Raw genomic sequence first — 9,293 nt, forward strand, 5'->3', positions numbered from 1 at the left:
CATTCAGATGTCTAGATATAGCAATAGCAATTTTAGCTGTCTGCAGTTTTGTAACATATAATAATTAATAAATTTACTAATATAAAAGTTGAGTCTTCTTTGAGGTTACACAGGCTCTAGTGCTACATATAAACATGTATATAGGCCCTGGGTCAGGTGGATGGAGGTAAATCATTAATTTTATTCATAGAATTTTTTCAAGAATGGGAGCTACTCTCTGCTCTAATACAAGTTTCTAGCCCTTTTCTATACTCTGACACCATTTTCTCAGACAATATTTCTGTCCAACTTCATATTAGCTATCAACCTTAAGCAAAAACTACCATAGTCATGGGCCTCTAGAAACACACCTAAACACTTCCTAACTTCTTTCCACCCTAAGATCCCTAGTCTCATTTGTCCTGTTCCCTCTGTTCCTTCTTTTTCCTACTCATTAATTATTTTCTTTCACTTTATATCCTGCCACATTCCAGACACCAAGATGAAGTCACTACCATGATTCCATTCTGACTTCTCTGGGCAGACGACCTCATCAATATGTCCTGGAACCTCGCCTCTCTAGAACTCTCTCCCACTAGGGAAAGACAGAAACAGGCTTGGGGTATGGCTTGACCTCCCCATGCCCATGTCCAACAGAGAAGCAATTACAGAAGCCAGAACTCCTACCTTATGCAGTCCCAAGACAATTTTGATCCATACTCCCAGTGGGGAGAGAAGGGATAGAAGGAAAAGGATAAGAGGGCTTTGAACTCCAGTTCCATCAGGACCCAGAGAGAGAGGAGGAAAAAGGGGAGGGGCATTTGGATATAGTAATAGGGTTATGTGTGACTTGGAGGGGAAGAGAGGACTGGACCTGGAAGAAAAAGGGGGCAATTATGTACAAATGTAGACAGATAATTGTAGAGATGATGGTTATCCCATGTCTGCAACCTGCTGTTGGCTTGCAATGGAGAGGTTGGGGATTCAGAACTCTGGTGGTGGGAACGGTGTGGAATTATGCGCTTGTTGCCATGTAATTTTGTAAATCAATATTAAATCACTTATAAAATAGTAAAAGGGACATTCATGAAATAAGTAATCGAATTAAAAAGTGAGCAGTTCTGATACATATGAAACTATAAGTGTGATCCTGTCCTCCTCTGCCATCATGTTCCAGGGCCTGAACCCTCCCCCACCTCCACTCCAGAGTCTATTACTTTGGTGCAATAAAGCAAACTCAGCCCAAGTTCTGCTTTATGTTTTCCCTTATGATCTTGTTTTTCAACTTTTGCCTATGAGTGAGATCATCCCATACTCATCATTCTCTTTCTGACTTATCTAAATTAATGATTCCTTCAAGCTCCACCCAAGATGGGGTGAAGAAGGTGAAATCACCATTTTTAATAGCTGAGTCTTTTTAAAAATTTTTATTTACTTATTTTGGATAGAGATTGAAAGAAATTGAGAGGGCAAAGGGAAATAGCGAAAGAGAGAAGCTGGGTGGTGGCTCACCTGGTTAAGTTCATGTTACAACATGCAAGGATCAGGGTTCAAGCCCCCGGTCCCCGCTTGCAGGGAGAATGCTTGTGAGTGGTCAAGCAGTGCTACAGGCATCTCTCTATCTCTCTCCCTCTCTAATTCCCCATTCCCTCTTGATTTTTTACTATCTCTATCCAAGGGTGGAGACCAAGGGTTTGAGCCTGGGTTTTTACACACTATAAAGCATACACCTTGTTTTTCTTCTTCTGGATGAAGAATTGAAGAATGACTATCAATTTCAAATGTGGAGACTTTTAATGATCTCTCCTTGTTTTTGTTTGTTTGTTTGTTTGTTTTTGCTTTGCCTCCAGGGTTATTGCTTGGGCTTGGTGCCTACACTACAAATCCACTGCTTCTGGAGGCCATATTTTTTCCATTGTTGCTGCTGTTGTTGCTGGATAGGACAGACAGAAATTGAGAGAGGAGGGAAATATAGAGAGGGGAAGAGAAAGATAGACACCTGCAGACCTGTTTAACCACCTGTGAAGCGACTCCCCTGCAGGTGGGGAACCAGGGGTTCAAACCAGAATCCTTGTGCCGGTCCTTGAGCTTCACACTATGTGTGCGTAACCTCATGTGGTACTGCCCAGCCCCCTCTTCTTGATTCTTTTTAATGGAAAGTCTGAAATTCCTTTTCAGGGAAGGTCTAAAATAGTACTTGGGAGTAAACTAATTCTAAATAAGGCCCTGACACATTCTAAATCTATATCCACTAGATAAGTATGACCAGTCAAATTCATAGTAATTAAATTAAATTTAAATATTCAGTTACACTACCTATATTTCAAACATTCAACAGCTGTGCAGAAGCTTTTCAATTTGGTTAATGTTTTTGTCTTCCTTGCAATTGGACTGCTATATAAAATTTAGATGGAACAACAGATTGCTTGCCTGCAGAGTTAAACCAGATGCATAGTATAGTTAGATGTGCATATTATAGTTGCAAAATTTGGGAGGTAAAAAAAGAACTACCTCTTCATAAATTACCTTTTTTGTTGACTTATAAACAAACTGTTCATTAATTCTTTCTAAGTGCCCTATCAAATTCATCATAAGAACATCTTTAATTTTTAATTATTAAACATTTTTATTATTTTCTTTACCTAGCCTATCTTTTCTTTACTTTTATATTCATTTACTTCCATAAAAAATTATTTTATTTTTTCACTTTTATGATTATCTACATTTATGAAAAATGCAGTAGAGTTTCTTTCTGTTAAGTGCATAATAGATTTTAGTTTGCTAATGAAGACATTAGTGGGGGAAAACATTAAATTTTTCCTTTGTTGGAATCCTCTTTCACTGCTGGTGAGAATGTAAATTGGTTCAACCTCTGTGAAGAACAGTCTGGAGAACTCTCAGAAGGCTAGAAATGGACCTACCCTATGACCCTGCAATTCCTCTCCTGAGGATAGATCCTAAGGAACCCAACACACCCATCCAAAAAGATATGTTCTTAGCAGCACAATTTGTAATAGCCAAAACCTGGAAGCAACCCAGGTGTCCAACAACAGATGAGTGGCTGAGCAAGTTGTGATATATATAATGGAACAGTACTCAGCTATAAAAAATGGTGACTTCACCATTTTCAGCCCATTTTGGATGGAGCTTGAAGCAATCGTGTTAAGTGAAATAAGTCAGAAACAGAAGGATGAATATGGGATGATCTCACTCTCAGGCAGAAGTTGAAAAACAAGATCAGAAGAGAAAACACAAGTAAAACCTGAACTGGATTTGGCATATTGCAGCAAACTAAAAGACTCTGGGGTTGGTAGGGGGGAGAATACAAGTCCAAAAAGGATCTAGTAGGGGTTGTATTGTTATGTGGAAAACTGAGAAATGTTATACATGTACAAACTACTGTATTTACTGTCGAATATAAAACATTAATCCCCCAATAAATAATTTTTTTTAAAAGAAAGAAAATTTAGACATCATTTTTTACCTGAAAATTTTTTTCCTTTGTTTTTCATGATAAATATCTCACAATTCAAAATGTTGGACCATAACCAAAGATTTCCTACAAAATGGACTCTAAACCCTGCTCCTGTTTATTGTAGAAAGTGTTTTCTTGGGGAGTCGGGCTGTAGTGCAGCGGGTTAAGCTCAGGTGGTGCAAAGCACAAGGACCAGAATAAGGATCCTGGTTAGAGCCCTGGCTCCCCACCTGGAGTCGCTTCACAGGCAGTAAAGCAGGTCTGCAGGTGTCTTGTCTTTCTCTCCCCTTTTCTGTTTTCCCCTCCTCTCTCCATTTCTCTCTGTCCTATTCAACAATGACGACAACAATAATAACTACAACAATAAAACAAGGGCAATGAAAGTGAATAAATAAATATTTTTTTAAAAAGAAAGTGTTTTCTTCTCCTTCTAGCAAGTGATTCCTGACCTCTTATCTTAAGTGATACAAAATTAAGTTTTCACTATATACTCCTACTTAGTGCTATGTGCACAGTTGATCCATACAGATATGTCAGTGCATTCATTCATTATGGAATAGAGGCTGGAGAAATAGCATAATGGTAGTGCAAAAGACTTTCATGCCTGAGGCTCCAAGGTCCTACATTCAATCCCCAGCACCATCATAAGCCAGAGCTAAGCAGTACTCTGGTAAAATCAGTAAGTAAATAAATAATTTTTAAAAAAGACATTATGGAATAATTACATGAAAGAAACATGAGATAAATTACTTCTATCAAATCCTTAAAAATAAATGAATGCATAAGCATGACACTCACCTAGCCAAGGCAGGACAAATACTCTTCTAGACTGCAGAATTATTGCACCAGTAATTCTCATCATTATAATGTATGTATTGAAAGTGGGGACAGGTCAAGCCCTGGTGAAGGGCGCGTGGATATAGTTCTCCAGGGCATACAGTTTAGAAAGTAACACCCCTATTTCTGTCTGGCTATAAACTGCTATCATGTTGTGATATGAAATCATTATACAGGAAGACTGACCTCAAAAGGAGCAGTCTGGAAAACTCTGCAAACAATTTGTTGTATTAAATTGATAGGCCCATTTACTCATTCAAAGACTTGTTTTCCTACTTGTCTAGCAATTTGCGAGATTTTCTCTGGCAGCTATGATTTGTGAAGTATTGATTAGGAGTTTAAATTCCCAGTCTACACTGAGTTTTCTCTAGTGGTCCTAGTCACCATCAAGATCCCTGTTAAGCAGAGGACCCAGAAACTCACAGATGTTATCTACAGATGTGAAAATAATACAGGATAGTCATAGTTTCTTCTCAAAAGCAATTTATTGATATGTTTTTAAAAGGTACTAAAATATAAGTCCTAGGAAGCAGCAAATATACAAGCAGCTGGCACTCATGTCCCTCTTGGCTTCTCTCTTTATCCCCCTCATCCTTTCTCTCTAGTCCCTTCGCAACCCTGGGTGGTTGTTACTCTGGGGTACTTATCCTCTCAACACGGGATGATGAGGAGGAGGGGCATGCTAGAAGTAGGGGTCCCCAGTTCTACCTCAAGCAGCAATTGCCTCTTCTTCTTAGCTCTTGGGGTTGGGGTTCTGCAAATATACAAGCTGTCAAGCATCCAATCAAGGTACTTAAAAACATCTACCATTTTTTTCCTCTGGGAGTCAGGTTTTAAAGCAACTAGGTGGAATCCTGACTGAGAGCCTTGGGCAGTGTCCCTTTTCCATAGGTGTAGTCCCCAGCCTCCCATCCCAAACAGAGTCAGTTTATAAACATAATAAACAGTCTTTGTTAATTTTGATATATTTCTTTTCCCAGAAGGGTCTATTTCTTTCTTCCCCAAAGGTAGTAATAAATGGCACAATAACTACGAGTTACTTATCTCCTTGTCTTTGCAACTCCAGAGTTAAGTAGCCAGTCTAAACCCAGAGCAGCCTGTTTGAGGAGGGTTGAACACATTAGTCTTTCTGGCTTTGGTAACTGGAGGGGCAGTTACCAAGCCCTGTGGAATGTGACTGTTGTAAGTGATATCCAATCAAACTTACTTGTCAAGGCAAATAATGAGTTGAAGCAAAGCATTTATTCTTGTGCAAAAGGGCATGCCACCAACAGTGGCAATCAGACAGGAAGCCCTCACCCTTCTCCCATCTTTTATACCTGATGCAGAACTGTCTCCTCCACCCCTGGGCTAGTCTTCAGTGCTCACAATCTCCCTGTTGCCTAAATAAGGGAAGGAGGAAGAAAGTCTGAGGGTCTCTGCTGGAGGGTTAACAAGTACTGCAAGGAACTATTATCTGACCTAAAGAATACAAAACTACTGGCCGCAGGTGGTCATAGATAACGATTTATAAAAAGAATTTTTGTACCAAACAGTTGTTCTATTCATGTTCCTTTGAAGAGAAGACCTAACCATCTCTCACATAGCCATCTGTTTTCTAGTACAACAATTGCCAAGTACCCCATGTAGACAGCGTGCTTGCTGCAGAAGTAACCAGCTCATAGTAAAATATACAGCCATCTTTATTACAACAGTTGACACAGTTCATCCAGTGAAGGCTGCCCTTCTTCATTTCATTGTGGTCAAGGAGGGGAAGCAAAATTAAGATTTAATGGATCAGAGAGGAAGCTTGTTGGGTATGTTCCTTCCCAAACACATGACACATGTTCAGAAATGGCTTCCAGACCCCACTTAGAGTTCAAGAATTTACCATTTACCGCTATAATCCTTAGTCATCTTGAGCCAGATTACTCTTCACTGCACAAAGGTGTCCACCCTATTTAACTGGTACTGCAGTTATAACTTTTGCCAAGCATTAATTGATCAGATCTATGAAGCAACTTACAGCTTAACTAAAAAAAGATCTTATTAATATTAGATTCTTCCTCTACTCTCCCTCCTCTTGTTCGCCTCTCCATAAGCACTGAGCATGATGTTTATAGATTAGCTAAATTTTGAAAGCATACACATAGGATATTCTATTCAGACATACAATAATCACTACATATTTTGACCTTAAAAATACAGTCTTATTTGTATTTTTAAACACAAAGCCATAGGTCACTAAAACTCTAGATGTGTTTTTTCTTCACCCTAAATGTTGGTAAATTTTAAGAATTTAGAATATCACAGCAAAAACAATCCTAACCAGAAAATATTTGTCAGCATCCCATTATATCAAATGAGGTGATTTTACTTAATTGAAAAATAATAAACCAGGGCCCAGGTAGTGGCACACCTGGTTAAGTACACATGTTACAATGTGCAAGGACCCAGGTTTGAGGTCCCCACTTGCAGGAGGAAAGCTTTGTGAGTGGTGAAGCAGTGTTGCAGGTGTCTCTGTCTCTCTCCCTGTATCCTCCTTCCCTCTTGATTTCTGGTTGTTTCTATCCAATAAATAAATAAGGATATTTTTAAATTTTTTTATATTTATTTATTTAATTTCCCTTTTGTTGTCCTTGCTGTTTTTTATTATAGTTGTTGTTATTGATGCCATCCTTGTTAGAAAGGACAGAGAGAAATGGAGAGAGGAGGGGAAGACAGAGAGGGGGAGAGAAAGACAGACACCTGCAGACCTGCTTCACTGCCTGTGAAGTGACTCCCCTGCAGGTGGGGAGCCGGGGGCTCTAACCAGAATCCTTACGTTGGTCCTTGTGCTTTGCACCATGTGTGCTTAACCCTGCTATGCTACCACCCAACTCCCAAATAAAGATAATTATAAAAGAATTTTTAAAAAAAGAAAAATAATAAACCAAAAATAAGGGGGGGAATGTAGTGGCTAAGGAAGTATCTCAGTGGTAGAATTGTGTAGTGGAATGTGTGCATGTCTGGGTTCTGGTTTGAATTGCCTGACAGTACACATTCCCAAGTGATGCTCTGGTCTATCTCAGATTCTCCCCACCACCCTCATGAAATAAATAAATAAATCTATCTTTTTAAAAAGAAACAAAAAATTAAGTTTTTACATCAAGGACAACTGTTATTATCTTTATTTTATTTTATTTTATTTTTTACCAGAGCACTGATCAGCTCTGGTTTATAGTGGTGCAGGAGATTGAACCTGGGACTTCGAAGCCTCAGGCATGACAGTCTGTTTGCATAACCATTATGCTATCTACCCCTGCCCAACTATTATTATCTTATAATCAACTTTAAACAAAAGCAATGACTTAGTAAAAGCCCCTGTCCTCCATCATAATCTGTGACTGATTTAAAAAACAAACAAACCAGCTATGTAAACAATTATTTAAAACAAGTAGCAAACATTTTTTTAAAAAAATAAGTTGTTTCCAGAAAGAAGTTAGAATATTGGTGGCTTCCCAATCGCCTGGGCCCCTAGTCAGTGAGTCCTGGGATTCCCACACAGACATCAAGGACCTAGACCTCTAACTGATCCCTCTCACCACTCATTGGTCATCTCCATCAGGAATAGCATAATGGACTCTTCTGTGGGCCCATATTAGACTCGGCCCTCAATGTGAATCAGCAGTGGTAGGGAATGTTCCATTCTCTAAAGAGAGGTTGGATAGCATAGCCTGCCTATCACCCGAGGAAGATGGGTCCTGAAATTGGCACAGCCTGGAATGTTCATAACCATGACCACAGAAACGTGAGCTCAGACCTACAGGGATGCAGAGCTTACGTAGGCCCCTGTGCTAAATATGGGCCCCAAGTCAGAGCGCCTGCCCCCAAATGATTTAATTTTTACAATAATCCTATGAGTTCAGCAGAGTAAGACAGTAACTATATACCCAATAAAAATGCAGATAAGTGCTATTTAGCTATAGAAATGCAACATCTACTTCTTTTTACAAAAATGTATTCTTATACAGTAACAAAATGGCCAAAGGAAAATTATACCCAATCCTTAATCCCATCATGATATTTAGCTCTGAGGAAGTACTGATGATTCTGATCATTAAAAATATAAAAATTCTGCACTTTGGGAAGTCGCCTCAGTGGTAAAGCACTGGAGTATAATTTCCTAAATTCAGTTCCCAGCATTATATGTATTGTAATGATACTCTGACTCCCACCCATTCTCACTCTCTCTCTACCAATCAAAAATATATTTTTAAAAAATACTATTGGCACAGTGGGTAGAGCACTCTAAGACCCTGGCACCACCTGGGAGTACCTTGGACAACATCTGGGAGGTGCTCCATGAACTTATTCCTTAACGCTGGGATCTCTCATTCTCTCAAATAAAGGATGAGGAAAAGATAAGGGGGGAGGGGCACGAGATGGTGTTTCTGCAATAGTAGAATAAATAAGAAAGACGCTGGGGTCATTACCCTATGTCTCATAGAAAATTAATAAATAATTCAGATTGTGATAACCTGAAGCAAAAGTTCCATTTCTCGTTCTCTTTCCACGTGACAGTCACTGTCCTGGCAAGGCCAAGCTCCATTGCTCTGAGCAGTGATCCAGGCACCCAGTGTCCAGAGCTCTGCAGGCTCCCAAGGTCAGAGCGGGGCTCGGTCTTCCCAGGAGGATCTGGGGGAACCAGCTTTAAGGGAGATGGGGGCGGGGCGCGCCGAAAAGGCTCTGCCAGGCGCCAGACACGCGGATCTTTAAGTCTGCGCGCTGTCTACACTCTGCTGCAGCGGCTCCGCCTCCCAAACCCAGGTCCAGTTCCCAGGTCAGGCCTCTCCAACCCGGGGACACCACTGGGTGAACTCGGAGCGCCCCAGCCCTGGGCGAACTCCGCAGCACGGGACCCTATGGGCAGAGACCCAGTTAGGACTGGGCCCACCAAATTAAACAGCAGCCACTAGAAGCATATAGTACTAAGCGCAAGGATCCGGGCTCGAGTCTCTCAGGCGCTTCACAGTGAAGCAGG

Source organism: Erinaceus europaeus, chromosome 2 (genome assembly GCF_950295315.1).
Source record: "Erinaceus europaeus chromosome 2, mEriEur2.1, whole genome shotgun sequence".
Taxonomy (NCBI): domain Eukaryota; kingdom Metazoa; phylum Chordata; class Mammalia; order Eulipotyphla; family Erinaceidae; genus Erinaceus; species Erinaceus europaeus.